The sequence below is a fragment of the Equus przewalskii genome, chromosome 7, assembly GCF_037783145.1.
Source record: "Equus przewalskii isolate Varuska chromosome 7, EquPr2, whole genome shotgun sequence".
Lineage (NCBI taxonomy): Eukaryota > Metazoa > Chordata > Mammalia > Perissodactyla > Equidae > Equus > Equus przewalskii.
This window is the reverse complement of record NC_091837.1, coordinates 75511910-75538069: the sequence shown is the minus strand read 5'-3', so window position 1 is coordinate 75538069 and position 26160 is coordinate 75511910. Positions and strand designations below refer to the sequence as shown.

At 39.4% G+C, this 26160-nt stretch overlaps 1 long non-coding RNA gene across 1 annotated transcript; it reads left to right on the top strand.

The window, feature by feature from the left end:
• Nucleotides 1-5999: 5999 nt before the first annotated feature.
• LOC139084568 (uncharacterized) lies at nt 6000-12044 on the top strand. The gene is made up of 3 exons (XR_011542054.1): nt 6000-6407; nt 10441-11598; nt 11731-12044. It is a non-coding gene; the product is annotated as an uncharacterized lncRNA (long non-coding RNA).
• Nucleotides 12045-26160: the final 14116 nt, after the last annotated feature.

Here is a 26160-nt window from a genome sequence, read left to right as displayed (position 1 = left end):
TCAGCTGTTCATGGATTTTTTTTCCTGAAGTAAAGTCCCGAGGAGCTTGAGGTTTCATGGGTGATTAGTTCACCTTTACGTGGGTTCTCTTTGGATCCAGTGGTGCCTCCAGTGGAGGAGCCTATGGTAGCTATTAGATCTCTGCTCTGAGTTCTTCACTCCGCCAGTCAGTTGTAAGCATGTGACGCTCTTTCCATCCACTTGGGATGTGGCTCTCAAGAAAGCGGAGGTGGAAGAGGGACTGTGAGAGCAGGCAGGTCTGGCAAGGCCTCCACTTAATGACAAACTGACAGGGTGTCTAGAAATACGCTAATTTTATAACGAGCCTGTTTTGATGCTATTATTTATGTTTCCCTATGATAGGAACAACAGTATTTTAATAATCTACATAGCATTTAATTATAATTCAGTTATCTGATGTAAGCAATTTCAGTGCCTTTTAATATAACAAATCCCCAATATGGAATATCTAACTAATAAGAGATGACAGGTGGTTGTTACTCTGTGAACCTCACCATCTTTCACTAGCACTTGCTATGTTAAGTTAAAGAAACCATCCTTCAATGTGGGAAACTTCCTAGGTGGACCTCAGGGGAAATGCAGGCTTTGAGTTTCCTAGGACCAGACAAATGGTGATATCTTTGGCATAAATATGAAGCTACCAGAGACAGCTGCTTGCTGTGTGTGATTCGAGGCTCTTGAGTGTCAGTACCTAATTATCAAGGCTGGAAAGCTCAGGTTAGTATAGAGCAATGATGAAGTCAAAATCATGGGTTCTGCTCTCTGCAGGTTTAGTCTTACTTTTTATTCTTGATCCTGAATAGTCATTTTTTTAAGTGGGTAAGATTAGTCAAAAGGTAAGAACGGATAGATTGTTTTGACTCCTTGACCACTACTGGAAAAAATAGTTCAAAAGAAATAGGCATTGGCAACTGCTCAATAAAAGTCACTATGTTTTTAAAGAAAGTATTTCATATTATGAGGGGAGGTCTTTAAAAAAAATTATGTGATATTTGTGAACAAAAGGATGCAGAACATCTATTTTGGCAGCAAGAACGATGTCTGCTGCCGGTTTTCTGTGTGTGTAACCATCAATCCCACATTTGCTTAACCCCATTTGGGCATAGAATCTCCGAAGCCCGCTCCCACTCCCATCTTCCTTGGAAGTATACAGCCTTATTTGGGATTGATAGGAAAACATTGACAAGAGGAAACTCAGGAGAGCCTCAAATATTTGTGCCCCAAGTAAAAGCCTGTGGGCTTACTTGGCATCTTGGAGACCCATAAATGGAAATTGTACTTTGTGGAATATCTGGATGACCTCAAAGCTTAATTATAAGGGGACAATATCACTCAAAGTTTGAAAGAAAATTGGAGTGGAAACAGGGTCTATGGATCAGAAACCTGGACATTAGATCAATACTTTTCATGCTTTTGCCATGGGAAGCCAACTGGAGTCCTAGGTCTTTATGGCCAAACCATAGCAAGGCAGTGATGAAAACCAGTGGGGTTGGAGAGTTTGCCTTCTAAGATCCCATTCAGCTATATGATTGGATGAATCTGTGATACATAAAGTACATTTGGGGAGAAACTTTTCATTTCCCTACTTTTCATGTTTTCATTAACTAAATGTTTTACTAACATTTTTCTAGTTCTTACCCCACACATTTTACCATTCTTTCTGGCCCAGCCCGTGTTCTCAACTTTCTCGATATCATTGATGCTCATGCTGTTGATTTTTCTTAGAATCCTTGCTTATCTGCTTCTGAATGGCCCACCCTTACTCATCTTTCAAGGCACAAAACAAATAAAATCTTCACTGTTTCTCTAGATCATTTGATTTGTGCTTGTCATGGAGCCTAAGTTAGGACACATTCTGTATTCCTGTTACTTTCCTACAAACCCCTTCCTGATTCAACTTTTCAACTCACACAGTTTCTTGAATATTCTAAATGATAAATAAAATTTTTTGAATGAATAAATGATCATAGGATAAAGACTTATTTGGATCTGTGAGAAGCCTGAGCTTCAGAAATTTATTTCAAATTATAGAGACCCTATGAGTCTTCTTTAATGATGGCATGTACCTAAGCCCTTAAAAATATTTATTCTCTGAAGTAGGTTAAACATTTCTTCCCAAATCCCTTCCCTCCAAATTTGTTTCTTTGACTCAGTAAACATTTCTGTACAGATACTAAAAATATTTTAGAGAAATTTTCATCGAGATAATAAGAAACCAAGAGTGTGAGTTAATAAAGGTCTTATTTACCTCTGCCCAATATATCCTGAAGTCATTTAGATTTTTCCTCCAGAGTATACATTAAATACAATGCTTTCTCTCTATTTGCATTGCCACCACCCTAGTTTAACCCATTAAAGAATATCCCTTCCCTGGTCTTCTGCTCTTGCATTTTAATTGGTCTCCCAAAAATTCATACCATTCTCCCATTTACTCCCTAGGCTTCAGTAACATTGTTTTAACTCTTAAACAAAACAAAATAATGCAAAACAAAAATTAAATCAAAACAAATCATTCTCTAAAACCTCAGGGGACTCTGACCGCACCTTCTGCTTGTCCTTCCTAGCCCTTCCTATACATTTATATCGTGGCTTTTTGTTTAATGCCAGTCTTTCCGTTAAATCAAGTTTCCACGAGGGCAGAGACTGCCTGCTTTGCTCTGCACAGTGAAACCAGCAATAAAACATTGACTGACTAAATGTAGGTTGCTCAAATAATATTTTATTGATACAAAGAATATAGACTCCATCTGTGGGTCTTAGTTTTTCCTCTTGTGGGAGAGAATTAAGAGTCTTTCTTCTTCCTCATGACAGCTGTTCAGAGGTTTGAAGGCTGCCTTCATTCACCACCGTATCTGCTCCACGTTTGTAGGTCTACAGGTATTCACTCCTGGGCCTCTCTGGAATACTTTTTGAGTCGCTTCACTATTCTGGCTCCTATCTTTATACTCTAGTTTGTGGTTTTCTATTTAAAGGTAATGCCTGGAGCTGAATGTGATATGCCACCTGTGGTTTGACTGGTGGACGCTTGAGCAGGACCAAATCTTCTTCGGCTGTTATACCTCCATCAGCACAGCCTAAGTCTGCATCAATCCCTCTGCAAGTTCATCAGCTTGCTGCTGGCTCTTGAGCCCACAATCAATAAAAACTCCAAAATTTCTTTATTCAATATGCTCCTAAGAGGCACTGTTGGTGTTCTGAACTCTTTTCCAGAACTTTGCATCTATTCCTATAAGATATAATCATTTTACTAAGCTAATTCCTAATTCTCTCACTCTTCAATATCATTATCTTTCTTGGATTCATATTATCTGCAAAATCTAGATCTTCATTCACTTAACAACTTTTTGTTGAATACCTACTATCTGCTAAACTATGTATGAAATGTGACACTTGATAAGATGGTCATAATACCAACTTTCATGGAGCATATATTCTAGTCACTGACAAGACTTTTCAATGCCTCAGCAATGAAGACACAATGTTGTGTCAGTCATTTGGAATCCCTTCTGGGTACCTACCAATTAATTAAGCAGTATTTTCTAGATATGTTTTTTCAACCAATTAATAACCCATCTAATATATTGTCATTTGGTTCATTATCAGTATACTACCAACACAGAAGAATATGATTAGAGATTCATGTTAGGCATTATTGGATTGCAAGTGATAGAAAACTTATTGAAAGTGGCTTAGGTAAAAATAGACTTATAATGACACAAAGAGTCTCATATAACTTAATTACTGGAAATATTACTGGGCCCCATGGAATTGGAAAGTCATTAGTCAGCTACTTTTTCCATTTCTCTCTCTAGGGTCCACACATCTCTTCCATTCATCTTACTGTAGGTCAACTGCCTCTGTGAGACTCTTAGTTTCACCTCCTTTTAACTTTAATTTTCTGTGGTAGCAATCTGGGCACTATTTCTATATGGACATACTGTTTCAGGATCCAGTATCATCTGCCTGATTTTCCTTTCTTTCTTTTTTCTCTTTTATTAGTTCAAATCCTAGAAGGAGAGAAGTGGATTGGTCACTGGCTGACGGCAGATTGATTCCTCTTGGTCAAGCTTGGTTTATTGAATGCAAGTGAGGAGCAGGGAGAGTGGAATCACTTTGTAAGAGTATCTGTGTCTTAACAGGGCTGATTTCACTGATGAAACTAGAAAAGGAAATTGATATGGCAGGCGTGTAGTCTAGCATGCCACTCTGACAAGAGCATCATCATAATTTCTCTGAAATCTAGACATAGTCTGTCTTCCAAATCCCCTGATGAACTAATTTAATAATTTTATCAAAAGAAATGAGGTTAATTTGGCAGGACTTGTTCTTGGGAAAGTTGTGTCTCAGATTTTATCACATTTTCTAACAGACCACAAAACATTGCTTTAACAATCATTTTAGAATCTTGCCCAAGATCATCCTTAGATCATAGATTTATGCTATGCAGAACTAAAATCGAAATCAATATTTGCACATCTCGAGTAACTATGATTCTCGATACACAGATGATGGTTTAACAATCTCATTTTCAAGTATTTTTTAGTACATGGGTGTAGTGGACACAGAGATACGCTGTCCTGACCCCTCTTTGAAGAAGGACTTGTTGCCCCACCTACTGATAGTGCTGTCAACAGACAGCTTTCAGCTCTCAGCTCCTGCAGGAATTGTCTTTGCTTCAGAGAATGGACTAGCCCTAGGTCATGCCCTTCCTGGTGGCCGACATCCAGTGACGGATCAAGGTGAAGGTACACAGACTCTGCCTTTTTAGCCCAACACGAGACAACTCTGATGGGCAATTTTAGCTCCAGCGGTCTCTGAACCATTGGCGGAGGCTGTCAGGCCTACTCACAGTTTGATTTCTCCTTCTACCCAATCCTGATTCCCTTCCCTTCCTTCCATAGATGCTGATGCCAAGGGTGCTTCTTAATAAAAATTCCACACATGAACCTCAGAGACTCACTTCAGAGTCTGTTTCACCAAGAACCCAGCCTATGACAATGGCAGAACTTACTGTCATATTCTTGGCTGACATTTAATCATCTGCTGCCATTTTGACATCTCTTGAATTGTTGTCTTGTAGTATATGTAATTTCCTGTGTTCAATTTGTCTTCTTAACCTGAGTATAAACTCTTTCAGGGAAACATTTCACATACTATACTTCTTTGTGCCCTTGCTGCATTCTTATCCAAGTCTCTTCTCATTGAGACCATCTTTGGCTGCTATAAAATTGCATTGCATGCCTCCCAACCCCTGCCACTCCCTATCCCCTTCTCCTGATTTATATTTTCTTCATAGCACTTTTCACCTGCTAATATATCATATAGTTTGCTTATTTATTTTAAAAATTATGTCTCTCCCCATTAGAATGCAATCTCTATGAAGGCAGGATTTTTTCTGTTTTGTTTGCTGCTGTAACCTCAGTGTGAAGAACAGGACCTGACTCACGGTAGACACTCAGTCACTATTTGTTAAATCAAATCGGATTAAATTAGGAAAACCTTCCATCACAGTGTAGTAAAAGTCTCCTGTATCAGGTAGTGTCCTGGAAAGAAATAGATGACACATCCAAACTGGATATGTGAGGAGAGTTCAGTCAAGGAAATATTTACAAATTTTGGGAAGAGTTTTGGGAAGTCGAAGAGGGATACTGTGGTACTTTGAGGCTAGCAACCGTAGGGAGCCATCACCAGCCCTAGACCTGAAGGTTCAAGCAGAGGAGCAGCTAAGGGGAACCCAGAGAGAGAAGCTATGAGAAGAGGGCCTTCTCATAGGAATTCCTACCTATAGCAGAGGGAGGCATCTAACTTGCAGTGCTTGGCAGGAATGGAACTAGGGCAGTAAACACACTGACCTCACTTTCTTCCCACCCTTTGTCTCCTCCTGGAACCTCCTATTGGCCAAACTCCCATTGCCAGCACACAAGGGAGCCCATTCATTCAGTCCTCATGAGTCAACCTCCCAAAGCAGAGAGCAGGGTGGGAAAGGGTGGAGAATGGATATGGAGAGGCTAATAAGAAATAGCTGGAATATATCTTAAAGCAAATGAGTTGCTGCCATTTGGTCACACAGTTGCCCATTGGATGTGGGGAGATCCAGTTAAATGGAATAGAAAGGGAAGCTGCTGTGGTGTGATTGAGAGAGAGACAACTTGGAGGGTTATGTGGATGTCGAGGAGTAGAGAGTGGAGGGAGGCAGAAATCTTCCTTGCTCAAGAACGGAGAAGGTGAGTTTCTGAGAGCAGAAGTCAGAGTTGGAGAGAGGTTCATCCATGAGTAAAGCCTCATTTCAAGCTGAGATGCTGATGATTTTCGTGCATGTAAAAATTCCTTGGACATCAATGGCAACCTACCCTGGTGGGAGGAATCTTTAGAAAGCTGCACAAACAGTAAGACCCTGCACCCCAATACATTAGAAACAGCAGTGCAGAAGCTGGGTGGTATCCTGAAGAAGAATGTTGTTTATGGTGTATGTCTAACAACTGCTCTCTCCTCCATCGTTGAAGAGATTAAGATTGGTTTGGGGAGTGAATCTGTATGTTACATGCATCTAGAAGAGGATGAGACACTATTTCAGCTCTGATTCCTAGACTGAATGTGGCTTCTCAGAAATTTCCTCTACATTAGTATTCAAGCCACTCTGAGAAGATTCCAAGATTGTGGGGAATGACAAGAGGGTTCAGCTTCCAGGATTCTAGCTGTTGTTGACAGTTTTAAGCTGCAACTGTGGGTGCCATTCTGGTGCCCCAATTTCCTGCCTACTGGGAGTGCCCTGCAGTGTCATCACTCTCCCTTAGCCCCAGCCACCTGCCAGTTGGCATTCAGCAGTACATTGGGGTCAGAGTGGTCCACCTTCCTTCTGGGTGAAAGAAGAGGGCTGCAGAAAGTCCTGGGAGCCACCCCTAGTGCCAGACAGGTGAACAGAACTGGCAGAGTGGAAACAAGCTGAGAACTAATGCAAATGTGGGTGTGTGAGATGGGTTGCAGAGGGCCAGGGAAATGACACTCTTCATCTCTGCTTGGTCGAGGAGTTGCTGTTCCTTTTGAACCTGGGGCAGAGTGGCAGGAGCAGCTGTGCAGAAAAGCCTCTGTCAACCCCAGGCTAAGAGTAGGGGCTCAGATGGAGTAGGGAAGTACTTCTTCTATAGTGGAAAACTGCACAGCACCCATCAACAATGTGTAAAGGCAAGAGAGAGCACATGCTTCATGCAATAAAAAGGAGAACACGAGGAGGAACAAAACTCTGAGTAAAAACAGAGTTTGTTTAAGGCATGATGACAATCACCCAGATGGTGGCTGAGAAAGGGGAGAGTTGTGGAAGACAGGATGCCACTATGACATTGCAAACAGCAGTGAGGTCCTCCAGGTGGGAGAAACCTGGAAAGCAGATGGGATAGGTTCCCTAACTATAAGATAAAGTCCAAACAGTGTAGCATTTCCATGACTTCCACATGACTCATCTCAGCTGATGACTCCCAACTCATACTGATGGAAACTGATGATTTCCATTCCAGATCTTAATCCTGAGATTTCAGACTTGTGTTTTTTATTCGACAGGACATTAGCATCTGGATGCCCAGCAAGTATGTCAGATTCAACCCATCCAAAATGGAAAGCAACATTCTCATGCCCACAGTCACCATCTTCCTTCATTTCTTTCAATTTTATTACATTCCCTCAGGTTATTTAAACCAGATCCCTGACCACTACCATTATATTCTTCCTTTTCCTTCCTCTGTCCAATCCACCACCAGGCCCAGTTGACTAGAGTAGTCTCTCTTCTCTTCAACCCTATTTTCACATCTTTGGTCTAGATCTTCTTCACTTCTTATCTGAGTCATGGCATTCTATACCAAGAGTTCTGTTCTCCATGAGTCCAATTTCTATGCTGCAATCAGAGTGATCTTTTTGAAACTTAGAGCAGATTATGTTGCTTCCCTACTTAAAATTTTCCTTCCCTGCTTCAGGATATAATTAAAATTACCCAGCATGGCTCATCAGCATTAGTTGAAACATTACTTCCTTGGAGAAGCCTCCCCTGATCTCTAGAGTTGGCTAGGCTCCCCCACCTATACATTCAGATACCTCCCTGTGACAGAGCCAGACATATGACTTCCAAGTGGTATTCCCTTTTATTGAATAGAGTTTCAGCTGGTAAGTGGCTCTCCACTCAGGAACTTCATTTCCCACCTCCTCGCATCCAGATGAAACAATATGGTTCATTCCCACCAACGGAACAAGAGCTCAAGTGATGTATATCACATCCAGAAGTGGTTAAGTGTCAGATATATTATCTTCCAGGCTGTTCCTTTCCCCTCACTGACCAGCTGAATGAAGATAATTTAGAAAAATACTTTGGGGAGGGCCTGGAGGGTAGATAGAGGCAGAAGAAGGAAAAATATGACTCCTTGATTCAGCATTGGGAAGGAGAGCTGCCAGATCTGGAGCTGTAGTGTGAGTAAGAAATAAACATTTTTTTGTGATAAGCCATTGAAATTTGGGGATTGTTTGTTACATCAGCTAGTGTAAATTACACTGAATAATACATTCATCTACTTCCTTATCAGTTATGATGGAATCTTTGTGTTCCTGCTTTTTCTTAAAAAAAAAATGACCTATCCACTAGATTAAATTTTGAGAGGACAGGGGCAGCGTCTTTCTTGCTTATAACAATATTCATAGTATGGCACATAACTGTCTTATCTCTAGGTAATAATGGCTCACATATATAGCTCTTACCCATACACCAGATTCTATTGTAAGCAATTTACTTATATTAACTTAATAAATAGATGCCCTATAAATATTTTTGTGTAAATAAATACATGAGTAAATGCATAATTTTGGCCCCTGCCTGTTTCTCCATCATTATTTCTAACCTCTCCCCTATACATTTTATTTGGACCACATCTTCCCTGGCCCACTTGCCTTTGCCTGGCCAAGATCTACTCATCCTTTAAGACTTAGCTCATGTGTCTCCTGAGGTCCTCTCTGATACATACAAGTTTATTGGATGGCCTCCTCTGTGTGTGTTCTCACAGTCCCCTGAGCAGCCTGTCATGGTACTTATTTCAATGCTAGGTGATTGTTTTCTCCTTATTGCCCTCTATAGAGGCTGAGATCCTTGCCGACACTGAGAAGTTCTTTCATCTTTGTACCCCTAGTGTCCAGCATAGTACCTAACCTATTGGTGCTCCATGAATGTGCTTGGATGGATAAATGATGAGATAGGTTCTCCACAGTGGGACCACAGCTGACCTTTCAAGCTAGGTGTTTTTCTACTCTACCTTCCCAAACTCTCAATTCCAGCTCAGTTGATTACCCTTTTCATAATATGCTCTGTGCTTGGTTCATTGCATGGGTAGAGAATGGGCTGATGCTGTTACAAAGATATCCCCAAATACAGCATCTCAAAGAATTTTGAAGTTTCTTTCCATGATATTAAGGTGGGAAGAGTGTCTGCTCCATGAGGTCCAAGGACCAGGTCCTTCTACCTTGTGCTCTGTTATTCCTTTTGGGGATTGTTCTCATTAACATGATTATAACGGGCTCATATGGCCATAGCTAACCTTAAGGAAATCTGGGAAATAGAATATCGTTAGGCAAACAAGACCCAGCTAAACCTCTTCAAAGAAAGAAGAGGAGAATTTTCCTGGTGAACACTGAGAGACTTTGGTCTGCTCACCTTCCATCCGCTAAAATCCTATTCCCTCAGTTCCTCTCTGATGCTTCCCCCACCGCTGTCATTACTGCTTTCTACAAATGACGGGGTTTTGGACTGGACCACTCCCTTGGCACTTGAACTCCCCTTCACCTTTGGCTATCTTTTTCTGAATCTTGTCTCCTCCTCTGAAGCATAATTTCCTCGAGGGCAGGAGCTTAAACACTTGAAGAAGTATAGAGTAGTAGAAAGAGCACAGGCTTTTGTGTCAAGCTGAACTTGGTTCAGAGAGGCTCTGCCACTTGCTAGCTTTGACGTCTTGAGCCGTGCGGGTCGCTTCATCTCTCTTAGCTCTAGTTGTCAGAAAGGGACAATAATTCCTCCATGGTTATAGTGATGAGAGCCTACACAAAAGCCTAGATGGAATTGGCGCTCACTGAATAGTATCTATTATTATGATGATCCTGAGGGTGATATTTTGTTTCTTCTATGGTGTCAGAATATGTCAAACATTATAGACACTTAATAAACATTCGCACAAATTTTCCAATGAAAAGTTCCACCAGTGAAATTGCATCCTGAGAGGGCTAAGAATTTCTAGACTGGGCTAATAATTAGGTCCTCTCTTGGCTCTAGAACATTGCTTTTACTACTTGAAGAAATGTGGGATTGAGTTTCCTGGAGCTGGGGACAAGGGACACAAGCTTCTGATGAAGTGAACTGCAGCCTCTTACCTCTCCATCTTTCCCTTCTTTTTCTAGCATCCAGATACTTCTAACAAGAGTCAAATGAAGGTCATGGTGCTATGGTTGTGAAGGGAGAAAGTAGTATCACCCAGTGCTGGTTAATTGACATAAGTCAGGCCATTCATTTGCTGGATATTTACTGTGTATCTTTTGAAGTTAGTATGAGAATAAAATAAGGTAATACATGTGATATGCTTAGGAAATTGCATGGAAAATTTTAAATGTTTAGTATTAACAGTTATTAGTAGCAGAATAGCAATTAATTACCTTTTCTATAAAATACTACTGTGGGTGCAGTGGATGTTATAGAAGTGTGTATCCACAACATTCACATACTGATAAGAATCTCAAAGTTCTGAGATCTTCCAGCTTTGATCCTTAGTCAAATCTGACTGATTTGTTGTACTTACAGATGTCCACTGGCCAGTTACTAATATGGTTCTATGCTCCATAGAAGCTAGCTTCTGCCCGTCCCATTCCAAAGAAAAATGTGAAGATCAGATGAGATGGTATCTACTAAAGTGCCCTGGTAACTGTGGGGTGCTGCACAATACTGCTGAGTGGATGTGGGCACTGTCCAGCTATGTGCCCTGAGTGGAGGATGCTGCCTTTGCAGTAGCTCTCCAGCCTGCCAGAAACTAATGTGCAATCTTCGCATCTTTCAAAGACTGCCTGCCCTTTTGAGCTGTTCCATTCATTGCTATTTCTTGAGTAGTACAGCCTTGTATCTGATTTTGCTTATAAAACAGAGATGGTTGGTTTCCTCTGAGCTCAATGAATGGTGAATTCTTTTAGTCTTAAGTCATCTGCTTTCCTCTCAGCTCAGGTAGTCTCATGACCCATAAGTACCTTTAATATCTTTCCTAAAGTCCTTTAATTGCATCTTTATAATATGTTTTCAAATTATGAAAACCACACAGTACATAATTATACCCCCACCCCCAAAAAGAAAGCAAAGGGCTAATGTATTACAAATGAAAATGTTTTATTTAAGAACCAAAGGCTTTTAAAATCTGATCTGGAAAGTTAAGCCTGTGCTTAGTAATGGAGACTTGTATAGCGCATCTTCGAGTGGAGCAATCACCAATTCCACACCTAAGAGGAAATCAGCTTCAGCCTGTGTTACCTGGAAAACTGAACAACAAGCGGGAGCTTGGGACATGGATTATTCAGGTAATTACCTACTTTCTGACATCATTCCGTGCTCTCTGGACCTGAGCTTTCAACCTTTAGTGATTTTTTTTTCCCCCAGTTCTAAAACTTGAACAAATTCATCCATTTGGATTTTTTTTCTTTTTGATTCAGATATTTGCTTCCAGCCTGAGAAATTGCATGCCACCTTGCTGCCAGGAGCACCTTTCCACAGCTGTGTTATCAACGCCTGGGAATGAAAGAAGAGAGGATTAATTCAAAGATTGCAATACTATTCCTCCCAGGGCCAAGGCAGTCCTGCGTGGTTGAGATGACAGTCTCTCACATTTACAGTTTAGGTCTTGAGCCCACCAAGCTAGCAGTGGATCCAACTTTTTCTACCTTCCACATGGATGATGGTGTTTAAAGACATGGATGGCTATTTAATGATGACATCTATTATTAATTAAATTATTCTGTACTAGAAAGCATTCTGATTTTCTTTATAACTTTATTTTTGGATCAAACGTAGATGACTGGTAAATGTGCCTTGTAATTATATAGCATATTCTTGTCATCTGAGTTTTATGTCACAAGGTGATGATTCTTCCCAAGGGTTCCTGCTTCGCAGACAACAAAATTGTTTTGATTTTGTGAGTAAGCACGTAGAGTAGGGCAATCGATAGGAGTGTTTTGGATACTGCCCTGAAAGGAGCTCCCATGAGAGGCAAATGAGGAGGATGGTGAGGGCAGGGAAATGAGCCTGTGTCCCCTGGAGATGGGCGGAGTGCACTTTATGGAGGCTTAAGCAGCTTACCATCCATCAACTGGGTGGGCAGAGCAGGGGAGGAGGAGGCACGAGGAGAGGGCGTGAACCCTACTGCAGAGGTAAAACAGCATGGATGGGGGCAAGGATAGCAGCTTAGTCTCTTGCCCTTTTCCAGCTGTTGATTAGGACCAGTTTCATGTAGCAAGGACAGCAAAACTGACTTCTTTAGAAAGCTTGTTCATGGTGAGGTCAGGACTGCAGTCCAGCTCTACTGACAGCTTCTTGACTTGAGTGATGTCGACCATACACCACTGCCTGGTAGGTCAGCGTCACTGTTTAACAGAGAAAATTAGCAGATCTAATTCCAAAAGGTTCTCAAGAGGCAACGAATCTTTTACCTAATCCTACAAGGTAAACCAACTCTTCCAAAACAAACTCACTCATTCATTCATTCAACATGTATTTATTGAGCATCTACTATATACCAGTCACTGCCAGGGGTACTGGAAATAGCTGTGGACATAAACAATTCAAGTCCCTGTCCTTGTGGAGATTATATTCTTCTGGAGAAACATAAATAATAGACAAGTAGGCAAATATGTCAATGAAATGATTTGACATAGAAGACCATGAAGAAAATAAAAAATACAAGAGTAATGGTTTGAAGTGGGTGGGAAATAGCAGATGAATATAGTAGCAGAGAGTGGAAAATAATTTAAGGATTTCCATTTAATAATAAGTAAATGTTACCTTCTAGCAAATAAATTATAAAGATCTACTGAAAAGAAGCCATTCAATGTAAGACAGTAAGCTCAGGAGATGGAAACATCATTTAAGAAACCTAAAGATTGCTTTTCAGAATACTACTACTTTTCTACTGTTTTAAAAAATTACCACTTTCATTGTAGAACTAGCACATTTATTGAATATAATTCTACCATATAGAAGATCATGGTGAAGAAAATAAAAATACTATGATGAAAACCACTTCTGAAATTTTGGTAGTTTATCTTTTGACTTTTTCCATGCATACGAAGATATGATTTTTACATATGCTGCTTTGAAACTGAATGTTTTAGCTAGTAGCATATCATAAACATCTTTTGATGTTAATTAATGTGTCACTGCTTATTGCTGTTGGGTGATATTTCATTGCAAAAGTGTACCAAAATTTATGAAATCAATTCCCTGTTTTTGAACATTTGTTTCAAGTTGTTCACTCTTATAACCCATGCTCAATGAACATCGTTGTATCTATGTCTTTGCATGTTTGTTTAATAATTTCCTTAGAGAAAATTCCTAAGAGTGGAACTGTTAGGTCAGACAGTCTGCAGTTTTATAGACTTTTAATTATATTACACACATTTTTATGAGAGAGGCTTTATGAATTTACACCAGCAGTTGATAAGTGCTCTTTTCCCCACATATTGGCCAATTCAGAGTAATCAGAAATACAGTAATAGATGAAAAATGACAAACTGTTGTTTTGACTTGTATTTATTTTATTGCTGGTGAGTTTATAATGTTTGAACTTTTTTACTGATTTTTTCATGTTTCTTCTTAATGCTTCATGTCCTTTGCTAATTTTTCAAATTGAGGTGTTCATTGTTTCCCACTGACTTGCAAGGCCTCTTCATGTAGCCATTTATTTGAGTTCTTGCTCTGCGCCGGGCACTATTGCAGGATCTAGAGATTTACTGATGAGCAAGAAAACATTGGCTCTTTTTTTAAAGACTTTATTCTTCATTCTTTAATTTTTGTCAGTAGAATTTTTTTAGAGATCACAAGTATCCTTATTTTCTTGTATGATTTCAACCAGTAGTGTCATGTTTAGAAAAAGCCCTTCCCAACTTCAAGATTATAAACTAGTCACCACATTTTCTTCAGCTATTAATTGAGTAATTTATCTTTTCCCCACAGATTTGAAATGCCATCTTTATCATACACTAAATTCTTAAATATACATAGGGCTGCTTTGGGATTTTCTACTTGATTTCACCGATGTGTCTATGTTGGCATTAATGTCAAATTATTCTGAGTATTGTGGCTTTATAACACCTTTCCATATCTGCTAAGGAAAATCCCAAACCATCACTCTTCTTTTTCAAAATATTTTTGCATATTTATTCTACCAGAGTTTTATCAAACTCCAAAGAGTAATTCCAGTGGATTTTTGGAAGGAGTGAGTTACGTTTATAGATTAATTTGCAGAGAATCTGTGTGATATTAGGTATTCTTACTACAGGAATACAACTTCTCTGCATTCAAGTAATCAAGTCTTCTTATATGGCCCTCAGTAAAATTTAATAGTTTTCATTAAAAAGGTCTTGCGTATTCTTTTGGCCCTATTTCTTCCTAGATATTTCATATCTTTGGTTACTACTGTGAATAGGATCATTTTACCATTATATTTTTTAACCGATCATAATTGGTAAGTAGGAAAGCTGCTGATTTACCTATTGACTTATTGCTAGCCTTCTTAATGATACATCTTACTAGCAGCTACAATTCAAAATACTAAATCAGTGGTGCAGCTTGAATGCAACAATGAGCACAGACACTGGGTGTGAATGGTTTGTACAGACTTTCCGTGGCACAGCAGCTGAATACTAACCTGGATGTCAGTTCTAATACTTCTTCAGATAAATCTTCTTTTTCCAATATTTTTCACAGGTAAGCAACCATAACATCTGTAATTCCTGGGTGTTTTTCTTTTTCCTTTCCAATATTTTATTTTTATGGTTAATGGCATTAACTAGAATTGCAGGATAATCTTAAATAGAAGTGTTAATGGTGGAAATTTTTATATCATTCCTGACTTTATTAGAAAAGTGGGTCAGGGATAAGTACTTCTGTAAATAATGCTAAGGAAAAATCTATTCTATTTTATTAATAGTTTTTTTAAAAAAACGAGGAGTTGATAGTGAATTTTAGCATATACTCTACCTTCACCCTCCATCAAGATGGTAATATGGATTATCTCCTTTGTCCAATTAATATGATAACTATGTTAATCCATTTCCAAGTTGAACTATGATTGCATTCCTAGAATCAACCCTACTTGGTCATGGTGCATAATCTTGCGTTATACATTTGAATTAAATTTATGAATATTTTATTTAGTATTTTTGTATCTAATAGGCATAAGTGTGATTGGTTGCAAATCTTTTTCCTTGTGCTTTGACAAGTTTTGATAAAAAGATTGTCCTCATTTTGTAACACGAATTGATATGTTTCCATCTTTTTATGCTTAGAAAATTTAAATCATAAGGAGATTTTTGTTTCTTGAAGGTGGTTAGAATTCCCCCTACACAACATTATGGGCTTTTTTGGGGGGGGATTATGCTTTAACAATTGTTTTCAATTTATTTAATAGTCTTGATATATTCAGGTTTTCTAACTGCTCCTGAGAGAGACTTTGTAATTTATACTTTCTTAGAAAATAATCTGTTTCATTGAGATTTTCAATTTGGTAGAATAGAATAACATATAGTTCTCTTATAATCATATCTGTTGCTAGATATGCTTTCTCATCATTAATGTTCATTTTTGTCTATTTTCTCTTTGGACTGATCAGGAGTTTATTTTACTGATCTTTTCAGAAGCCCACACTTGATTAGTAACAGCAGCCATGTTTTGAGTATTTATCATGTGTTGGAGATTTCATGATAAGAACCTTATGTATATTATCTCATTTAATCCCCCAACAGCCTTCTGGTTTTCTTCATAGTGCTGATGAGAATACTGAGGCTTCCAGAGCTTATGTAGTACCTGACCTCAGGCACCATAGTTAGTATTGGTGAAGGCAGATGTTGAACTCAGTCTGTCTGACTCAAAAAAATATTCTTGGAAGAATGAATGTAGACCATTATCTCAGGCCATACACAAAAATAAACTCAAAATGGATCAAAGACTTGAAGATAAGTCCTGAAACCATAAAACTCCTGGAAGATAATATCAGCAGTACACTCTTTGACATCGAACTTAAAAGGATCTTTTCAAATACCATGTCTTCTCAGACAAGGGAAGCAAAAGAAAAAATAAACAAGTGGGAGTTCATCAGACTCAAGAGCTTCTGCAAGGCAAAAGAAACCAGAATCAAAACAAAGAGACAACCCACCAAGTGGAGAAAATATTTACAAATCATATATCTGACAAGGGGTTAATCTCCATAATATACAAGGAACTCACACAACTGAACAATAAAAAAACAAACAGCCCAGTCAAAAAATGGACAGAGGATATGAACAGACATTTTCCAAAGAAGATATACAGATGGCAAATAAACACATGAAAAGATGTTCAACATCACTAATCATCAGGGAAATGCAAATCAAAATTACTCTAAGATACCACCTTACACCTGTTAAAATGGCTATAATCACTAAGACTGAAAATAACAAATATTGGAGAGGGTGTGGAGAGAAGGGAACCCTCATACACTGCTGGTGGGAGTGCAAACTGGTGCAGCCACTATGGAAAACAGTATGGAGATGCCTCAAAAAAATAAAAATAGAACTACCATGTGACCCATCTATCCCACTACTGGGTATCTACCCACACAACTTGAAATCAACAATCCAAAGTAATATATGCACCCCTATGTTAGTTGCAGCACTATTCACAAAAGCCAAGACATGGAAACAATCCAAGTGCCCATTGACTGATGATTGGATAAAGAAGATGTGGTATATATATACAATGGACTACTACTCAGCCAGAAAAAAAGACAAAATCATCCCATTTACAACAACATGGAAGGACCTGAAAGGAATTATGCCAAGTGAAATAAGCCAGACTGAGAAAGGCAAACACCAGATGATTTCACTCATATGTGGAATATGAACAAACACACAGACAAAGAAAGCAGTTCAGTGGTTACCAGGGGAAGGGGGCTGGGGTGTGGGCACAGGGGGTGAAGGGGAGTATTTATGTGGTGACAGTCAAGAAATAATGTACAACTGAAATCTCACACTGATGTAAACTATTATGAACTCAATAAAGAAACAAAAACCCTGGAAAAAAATCCTTGGGGCTGGCCCCATGGCCAAGTGGTTAAGTCCGTATGCTGTGCTTCAGGGCCCAGGGTTTCACTGGTTCAGATCACTGCTCATGAAGCCAAGCTGAGGCGGCATCCCACATAGCAGGACTAGAAGGACCTACAACTAGAATATACAACTATGTACTGGGGGCTTTGGGGAGAAGAAAAAGAAATGGAGGAAGATTGGCAACAGACGTTAGCACAGGGCCAACCTTTAAAAAAAAAAACCAAAAAACATCCTTTTTGGCCTTTCACTCATCAATTCTATGTAAAAAAATCAATGTCTTGACTTCTGTTTTTATCTTTGTTACTTTTTGCCTCCTACTGTACTTAAGATTGAGGATGGTAGTCTCGTTGTCAGTAATTTATAAATAGCCTGTAAGTTCAGTTTGTGTCTTGCGCATCATCATGCATATGGCAAATAAGCTTTGTAGAGCACTGTGGGAAAACTAGGTGAGGACGTTCAAGGTCAACGACTTTGAACTTAGAATACTCAGCCAGTCTCACACCCAACCCAACTGTCCTGAGGACTGAGGTCAAAGCCGTGGGACACCATGTACTGCTGCACTCCAGCTGGGTGAGAGGTGTTGTAATTTCATTTATTTATTTGTTTTTATTTTATTTCAAGGTGGTCATAATTGGAAGGGGAAAGTGTTGACTTTTAAATGTATGTTTTTATACTTTTATCACACTGCAGTCAGAGAATATGGTCTATTTGATTTTTGCTTCAGGAAATTTGTTTTCATCATGGATGAATACATCATCACTCTTTTGGTAAATAATTCATGGGCGCTGACATAGAAGTTATATTTTCTGCTCATTCTAATCATGGGGTTCTAAGTTGAATGTGTATCTATTAAATCAGTCTACTTTTAGATTTACTTTTCGAATTCTCTCCATCTTTAAGTACTATTTACTTTCATCAGTCAGGAAGTGAAAAAAGCATTGCATTATATAGGTCAATTCCTACTTCTAATTCCGTTAGTTTTACTTTATGTGTTCTGATACTGTTTGATTTGTTGCGTACATTTCAGTACTATTATATCTTTATTTTACATTGCAACCGCTATAAAAATAAAATGATCCTCTTTGTCCCATTTGACATTTTGCCTTGAATTCTGCTTCTATGATATTGATATTGTGAACTTTGAATCATGTTTTCCTTGTATTATGGATCTATCTTTATCCAGCCTTTTATTTTTAACTTTTGTGAATTGTCTTTTTTTCAATGGCATGTAGAAAGATTTTGACATACTTTACTCTCTATTTTAAGACACTTAGCTCTTACAAAAGACCATATTTTTCCTGCAAAATATTTTCTATTAACTTGAATTACTAGGCTGATAGACGTGATGGTTACTGAGATTTTTTTCAAACGACTGCACTTGTAGGACAGGCCTAAATGAAGCAGGAAGTCGCATGAATTGTGCTGGTGAGTCAATGAAATGAGGAGGCATGTGGTAGCAAGTCCAGAGCAGGAGGGGTAGGTTGGCAGCCTCCAATACACCAAAACCAGTGGCCCTACTTCCAGGTAATTCACACCCTGTATAATCCCCTTACCCAAAGTGTGGGCTGGACCAAGTGATGGCTTCGAATTAACAGAATATGGCAAAAATGATGGGATGTCACTTTGAGATTTGGTTATAAAGAACTGTGGCTTCCATCTTGCATGCCCCCTCTTGTTCTCTTGCTACCTTGCTTTGAGGAAAGCCAGTGCCATGTTGTGAGCTGCTATGGAGAAGTCTACGTGGCACAGCATTTGAGGAACTATATCCTGCCAGCAACTGCTTGAGTGAGTTTGGAAGCAGGTTCTCCCCCAGGCAAGCCTTCAGATGAGACCACTCAGCCAGCCAACACCTTGATTTTAGCTTTCTCAGAGACTTTGAACCAGAGGTACCCTGCTAAGCCAAGCTTGAATTTCTGACCCACAGAGACTGTGATATCATAACTGTTTTCTGTTTTAAGCTACTAAATTTGGGGGCAATTTGTTATTCAGCAATAGATAACTAATATGATAGGTAATTGCATTTCTTGGACATTTGTTAGCCTTTCTATTTGGTTTGTCTGGACAGGCGTTAAGGTCCCTGAGTTCTGCTGTTGTAGAGAAATCAATCAACTAACACTGACAAAGTAAATGAAATGTGCAACGCAGAGGTTAGAGCCTCTTGGTGATGTGTATATGGATATATAAATGTGCAACTCTTGATTTGTATAATGTTAACTTTTTAAAAGTTGTTCCATAAAAGACAGAATATAATTTTAGAGATGCAAAAATATTAGTGTAATCCATGGAAATGTAAAGTATCTCATGGCAGAGATGAACAGTATTAGGATGGAGAGCGGGAGGCAGCCAGCACTTAACAGAGGGAAGGCCCTTCTGTTGAGTCCCATGTGGTTTCTGTTGCCATGTGGATTCTAATTGCATTATCTTGCATTATTTCATTTATTTATTTTATTTTCCCCTTTGCTTTGTTTTATTTAGTACCAGAAACTGACAAAGCGATGGCCAGAATAGAGGACCAGTTTGCATTTATAATTGAAAATGAAAATATCAAAGAAATAGAAAGGTACCCATAGTCTTTATTGTCCATGAATCTTATTTGGCTTATTTACTAGAGAAAAGCATTTTGAATGATGATGTATAAAAAGCACGAAAAATGTTTTTCATCTTTAAAATCCAAAGGATTAACAAAGCAGGCTTCAGGAGGAAAAGTTACTTATGGAGAGGAGTTTACTCCCAATTGTGGTGAATCAGAGTTTAAAATGCGTATCACTTAGCCTAGTGACCATGTAAATAGTCTTGGAGTCGGAAGAAGGAAAGAGAAAACACAGTGATCTCTTGCAGAATGGGGCCACTCATGGATGGGTCATGTAGTAATTGAAACGATCAAAAAATGGGTGGTACAACTGCTAAAATAGACACAAAAGCAACAAAAATATAAATGGGAGTGTTAAGAAGAAATATAGAAGGAGATTACACAGCATAGAAAGTCTTTGTACGAATGAAACTAGATAGACTTTGGAGAAAGCATATCACCAAGAGTATATGTTTTCGAGTTAAAACCAACCCCAGTACTGAAGGCTGCAAAAGATACACTTGGTTTGGGGCAAATGTAGTGGGAAGTTGCAAATAGGAACTGCTTTCTGTTTATCACTCAGAAGATCCCCTCGTAATTTAAAGCCCTTCGTTAGATACATATATTTTCATTGCACACCAAATTCACATTTTGTAAGATCTTCTTGAAATGCATAGTGATGTAATTTGAGGAGTGTCTGTGTAATGATAATCCTTTCCTTCAAGGAATTCATATTTGACAATGAAGGACAGTGCTCAAGTGAGAACTTTGACACTGAGAACCAAGTTCATAGCACAGAGGGGCCCAACACTATGCCTTAGGCTGTCAAGATCATGTTCCAGCATAAGAATCTAAGAATTAGGGGGAAAAAAATTCCAGGTTTTACATGTATTCTCAAAATAGTTACTTCATCTCTATGAGATAAGAATGATTATCCCCATTTTATAGCTGAAGAAATTGAGGCTTTGAGAGGTAAGTAATTTGCCCAAGATCACGCAGTTATTGATGGAATTAGAACCCTGGTGGTGTGAATTCAAAACCAGTATACTTAATCTCTCTGTCCTAGTCTTATCTCTATTCCTGTCCATATCCATCTCCCTGTTGGGGAGATTTAGTGGGTGTTCACTGGTGACAAAGGAGTAAATTCTTCAGGATGGAGCTAGAATCTCCTGCTTGTTTAACGTACAGTAATTGTGGCTTACTAAGTAGATCACAGGCCTCTGGAAATCATTGCCTCTGGGGTTTTTTCCCTCTACCATTCTCTGATATATTTTAATATGGAATACATGTATGCACCCAATCAATTATTTGGTTGCTTGACTACACATGGATACAGGTGTTCTTTTTCGTTATTGCCTGTTGAAGATGCCATGCATTTGTTAGTTTAAAGGCTGCTACTAAGCCAGTCAGGTTATATTTACAAGACTGCTTACAAGAACGCTTGAAGATTCAAGAGGTTTCTGTCCAAACACAGGGGGCCATATATAAGAACACCGGCACACTCTCTAGAACTTCGAAAGCTCGTCTTTACAGCCCTTTCCTGCCATGAGAGTTGTATGGGACTGGATATTGTACACTGAAAACTTGTGGAATAAATAAATGAAAAGACTAATGAACGTGTGAATGTTTAGAAACTTGAAACGCAGAAGGAAACTTTGTTTTTCTTCTTGTCCATATTCTTGCATGCAAGTGAGAACAGGGGCAGCAAAGAAGGAGAGAGGGAAGGGAAATAAAACATTTTGCACCCAATGCTTATTTAATAACTTTTTAATGAAACCATTGAAGAATAAAATGAGAATTTATTTTATTGGTTCAGCTAACAATGATTAAGGGCTTGCCATGTGTTGCGTTATGTACCTCACACAGCACGTCAGTCCACTGGTTCTCAAATCTGGCTGCGCGTTGGAATCCCCCAGGAAATTTTAAAATTATTGATGCCTGGCGTCCACACTCGGGGATTCTTATTTGATTGGTCTGGGATGCGACATGGACAAAGCGTTTTTTAACGTTCCTCAGATGATTCTAATGTGTGGCAAACTTTGAGAACCTGTGTGTTACTCCTTTTGTCTGTGGGTTGTCAAACTCTTTCTGTAAAATGGCAGATAATAAATATTTTAGTCTTTGCTGGCCATACGGTCTCTGTCACAATTATTCCATCATGCTACTGTGGCGCTAACACAGCCCTAGACAATATATAAGGGAATAATCATAGCTATCCTCCAATAAAACTTTACTTACAATCACTAAAATTTGAATGTCATAAAATCTTCACGTCGTGAAATAGTACGGTTATTTTGATTTTTTTCCTCAACTGTTTAAAAATATAGGTTGCAAGCCGTACAGAAACAAACAGCTGGCTGGTTTTGGCCATGGTTTGCAACTATTATTCTCACTTTTATAGCTGAGGAAAGTGAGACAAGATCTGACATCCACTCTTGCTCAAGTCAGGATTTGACCATGATGCTAAGCTTCTCTTTTAGAAAGTATTAACATTTATCCAAAAATTACACTTTTGGCTTTTTTTGAGATTAGTTATAAGGATAAGTGATATGGGCAAAGCTCTCTTTCCAATCCTTACCATTTAAAAAATAAATTGCCAATGAATTCAAATTAAAACAATACCTTATTTAATTAAAAAAAAAATTTTTTTTAACCATGGTTCAACCTTCTGCTCCTCACATTGCTGGGTAGACCTGGCCTTCTATATGTTCGCTGAGGGATTTACTCGATTTAATTGAAGTTACGGTTTTTCCTTGTTCGTCGTGTACCACCAAATCAAGGAAATAGTGTTAAAATATTATGGTCAATTATACATATAAATCTTGTAGAGTTAATGAACATATTCTCTAGATTGTGGAACAGACTGGACACTTATCTTACTCTCTAAGATAAAATACCACATCTATATAATGCATTGCTGAGCTTTCTTCTTACTACACACTTGGCCTAGAATCCCATTTTCCATTAAATAATAATCATTGTAATTAATAGACTGGTTATTTTATCTCCCTAATCTGGTTACAGTAATTTATCAAAGGCACATAAATGACTGCTAGAAAAGTAATCCACCCTTCTTTTTATAAGAAGGTAAAGAATACACAATGTAATAATTCTTTAGAGAACATAATAAGATTTATGATTTCTTGTAATTCACTGAAGGAAGTACACAAAATATTTGCTATTGGGGGGCTGGCCCCGGGGCCAAGTGTTTAAGTTCGCGCGCTCTGCTTGGGCGGCCCAGGGTTTCGCCGGTTCAGATCCTGGACACGGACATGGCACCGCTCGTCAGGCCATGCTGAGGCAGTGTCCTACATGCCACAACTAGAAGGACCCACATCTAAAATTCACAACTATGTACTGGGGGGACTTGGGGAGAAAAAGCAGGAAAAAAAAAAAAAGATTGGCAACAGTTGTTAGCTCAGGTGCCAATCTTTACATATAAAAAAATTACTATTGTTTTAAGAACTAATAAGTTGATGGGTGACTTGAGTGTTTTCTTCCAGTCTTCAGAAGTGCCCTGGGATGGATCAGCAGGATTCACTCCTAGCTCTGTGTCCTGCCTTCCTCAGTAGGACCAGCTGAAAAATGCAATGCCCCCAGGGGGTGCTGAGGACCATTCAGAACTTGGATGTTCTTGAGAAAGGTTTAAAAACCCTTTACTTGGGGCTGGCCCTGTGGCCGAGTGGTTAAGTTTGCGCGCTCTGCCGCAGGCGGCCCAGTGTTTCATTGGTTCGAATCCTGGGCGCGGACATGGCACCGCTCATCAGACCACGCTGAGGCAGCGTCCCATATACTGCAACTAAAAGGACCCACAACGAAGAATATGCAACTATGTACCGGGGGGCTTTGGGGAGAAAAAGGAAAAAAGCAAAATCTTCAAAACCCTTTACTTCACCTTAAATCTCTAGGGAGGATTTGTTACCACCTCCTCCGCTCCAGTCCTCAGGCACTGACAATTTATTCAAGCAAGAAAAGGGAGGAGAATGAAGGGGACCAGCCAGGTAGGTGACTGGGCTCTTGTACAAGTTCTGCTGCCTGTGTTCAGTTGGGCCAATCCACCTGACTCTTCATGCCAAAGCATTCTTCTCTGCACTCACACCTGTCCTGCCTAACTCATAGGATTCTGCCGAGGCTTGGACGAGATCTACCAAGCACTCTTAAAGGGCACTGGCCGAGGCGGGATGGGGGCATGGTTTTAGTGCATGGGGTTTAAAGATGGGAACTTTGAAGCCAATCAGGCCTGGATTCAAATCTCAATTGCACTCCCTCCAAGCTGATGACCTTGAGGATGTTACTAAACCTCTAGATGTCTCAATTCATCAATTCATCATCGCTAAAACAAGGGTAATAAGAGTTTTGTTGTGAGAATTAAATTTGAAAATGCACCTAGAGCTTCAGAATAGTAACGGACTCAGAGTGAGCCCTCAAAAAAATGGTATTTATCTTCATCTTGTTCTCATCCTCGTCTTTCTCCTTCTTCCTTTTCAATACGCTGTAAGGATTGACGTAGAATAAGGAACTGCAGTTTTTCTCTTTAGCCACCCAGTCCTTGGGAGTTTTAATTCGGAGAGGAGAAAAAGAAAGAAAAGTAAAAAGAAAGGACCAAAAGAGAAACAAAATCTCTTCATGTCATTATCATCCTCATCCCTTCAGTGGTTTCTTATTGTTCTCAGGATAAAGACCAAATTTTTGCCACTGTCTTCACGGCCTGTGCAATCTGGCTCCTGCCACAATGCCAACCTTTTATGTCACCAAGCTCTGACACCATTAGTTTCTATTGCTACAAAACAAATTACCACAAACTTTGCAGATTAAAACAACACCCACTTATTAGCTCTCAGTACTGTAGGTCAGAAGTCTAGGCATGGCCTGCCTATCTTCTCCACTCAGGGTATCACAAGGCAGAATCAATGTGTTGGCTGGACTGAGTTCTTGTCTAGAGACTCCGGGGAAAAATCCAATTCCAAGCTGCATAGGTTGAGTTGTGTCTCCCCAGCTCTTCTCCTCCCCAAAATTCATATGTTGGAGTCCTAACCTCCAATACCTCAGAGTGTGACCTTATTTGAAGATAGGGTCTTTACAGAGGTAATCAGGTTAAGATGAGGTCATGAGGTGGGCTCTAATCCAATATGACTGATGTCCTTATAAAAGGGGGAAATTACGGAGACACACGTGCTTAGAGGGAAAATGATGTGAAGAGACACAGGGAAAAGCCATGGGCTAACTAACAAGCCAAGAAGAGATGACTGGAATGGATCCTTCCTCACTGCCCTCAGGAAAAAACCAACCTACCAACACCTTGATTCTGGACTTCTAGCCTCCAGAATTGTGAGGCAATAAATTCCCGTGGTTTAAGCCATCCAGTCTGTGGTACTTCGATTTGGCAGCCCGAGCAGACTAACACACAAGCTCATTCTTGCTGTTGGCAGAATTCAGTTTTCTTCTGGGTATAGGACTGAGGTCCCATTTCCCTGTTGGCTGCCAACCAGTGTTTTTCTCAGCTAAATGAGGTCACCATGTTCCTTGTCATGTGGCCCCCTCCATCTTCAAGCCAGAAATGGCATAGTCAATCCTTCTCATGCTTTGAATCTCTGACTTCCTCTGTCTCTGACTTCTAGACTCAGATTTAAAGGGCTCTTGTGATTAGATCAGGTCTGCTTGGATAATCTTCCTTTCTGGAAGTTAACTGTATCATATAATATAACCTAATCAGGGGAATAGAATCCATCTTATTCACAGTCTCAAAAATTGTGCAGGGTGAGTACATCCAGGGGACGAGAGCCGTGGGGGTCATCTTAGAATTCTGTCTACCACAGGGGCCCAATTCCTGGCATTTGTCGTGCCACCTCCTACTACAGCACCTTGTCCTGCAGTTCCCGCTACAGGAACACTCTTCATCGCTCTCCATCCTCCCTTGACCCACATCTTTCCTTCAGACTACAGTATGTTTGTATGTTTTCATGGATATACTGTGTTTTCTTCTGGAGAACTAATCACAGTTATGATTTTATTTTAATTTTTTTCAGAGTTGCTATTTGGTTCATATCTATCCCATCCACACTGTAAAATCTAGAGAGTAAGGACTGTGTCTGTTTCTGATCATCACTCTATCCTCCACTTCTAGGGCAGTGCCCCCTAGGCAGTAAAATATCCATTGAATGAATGAATAAATAAATGAATGATAAAAATACCCTCCCCTTATTCTTCCAATCTCTTGC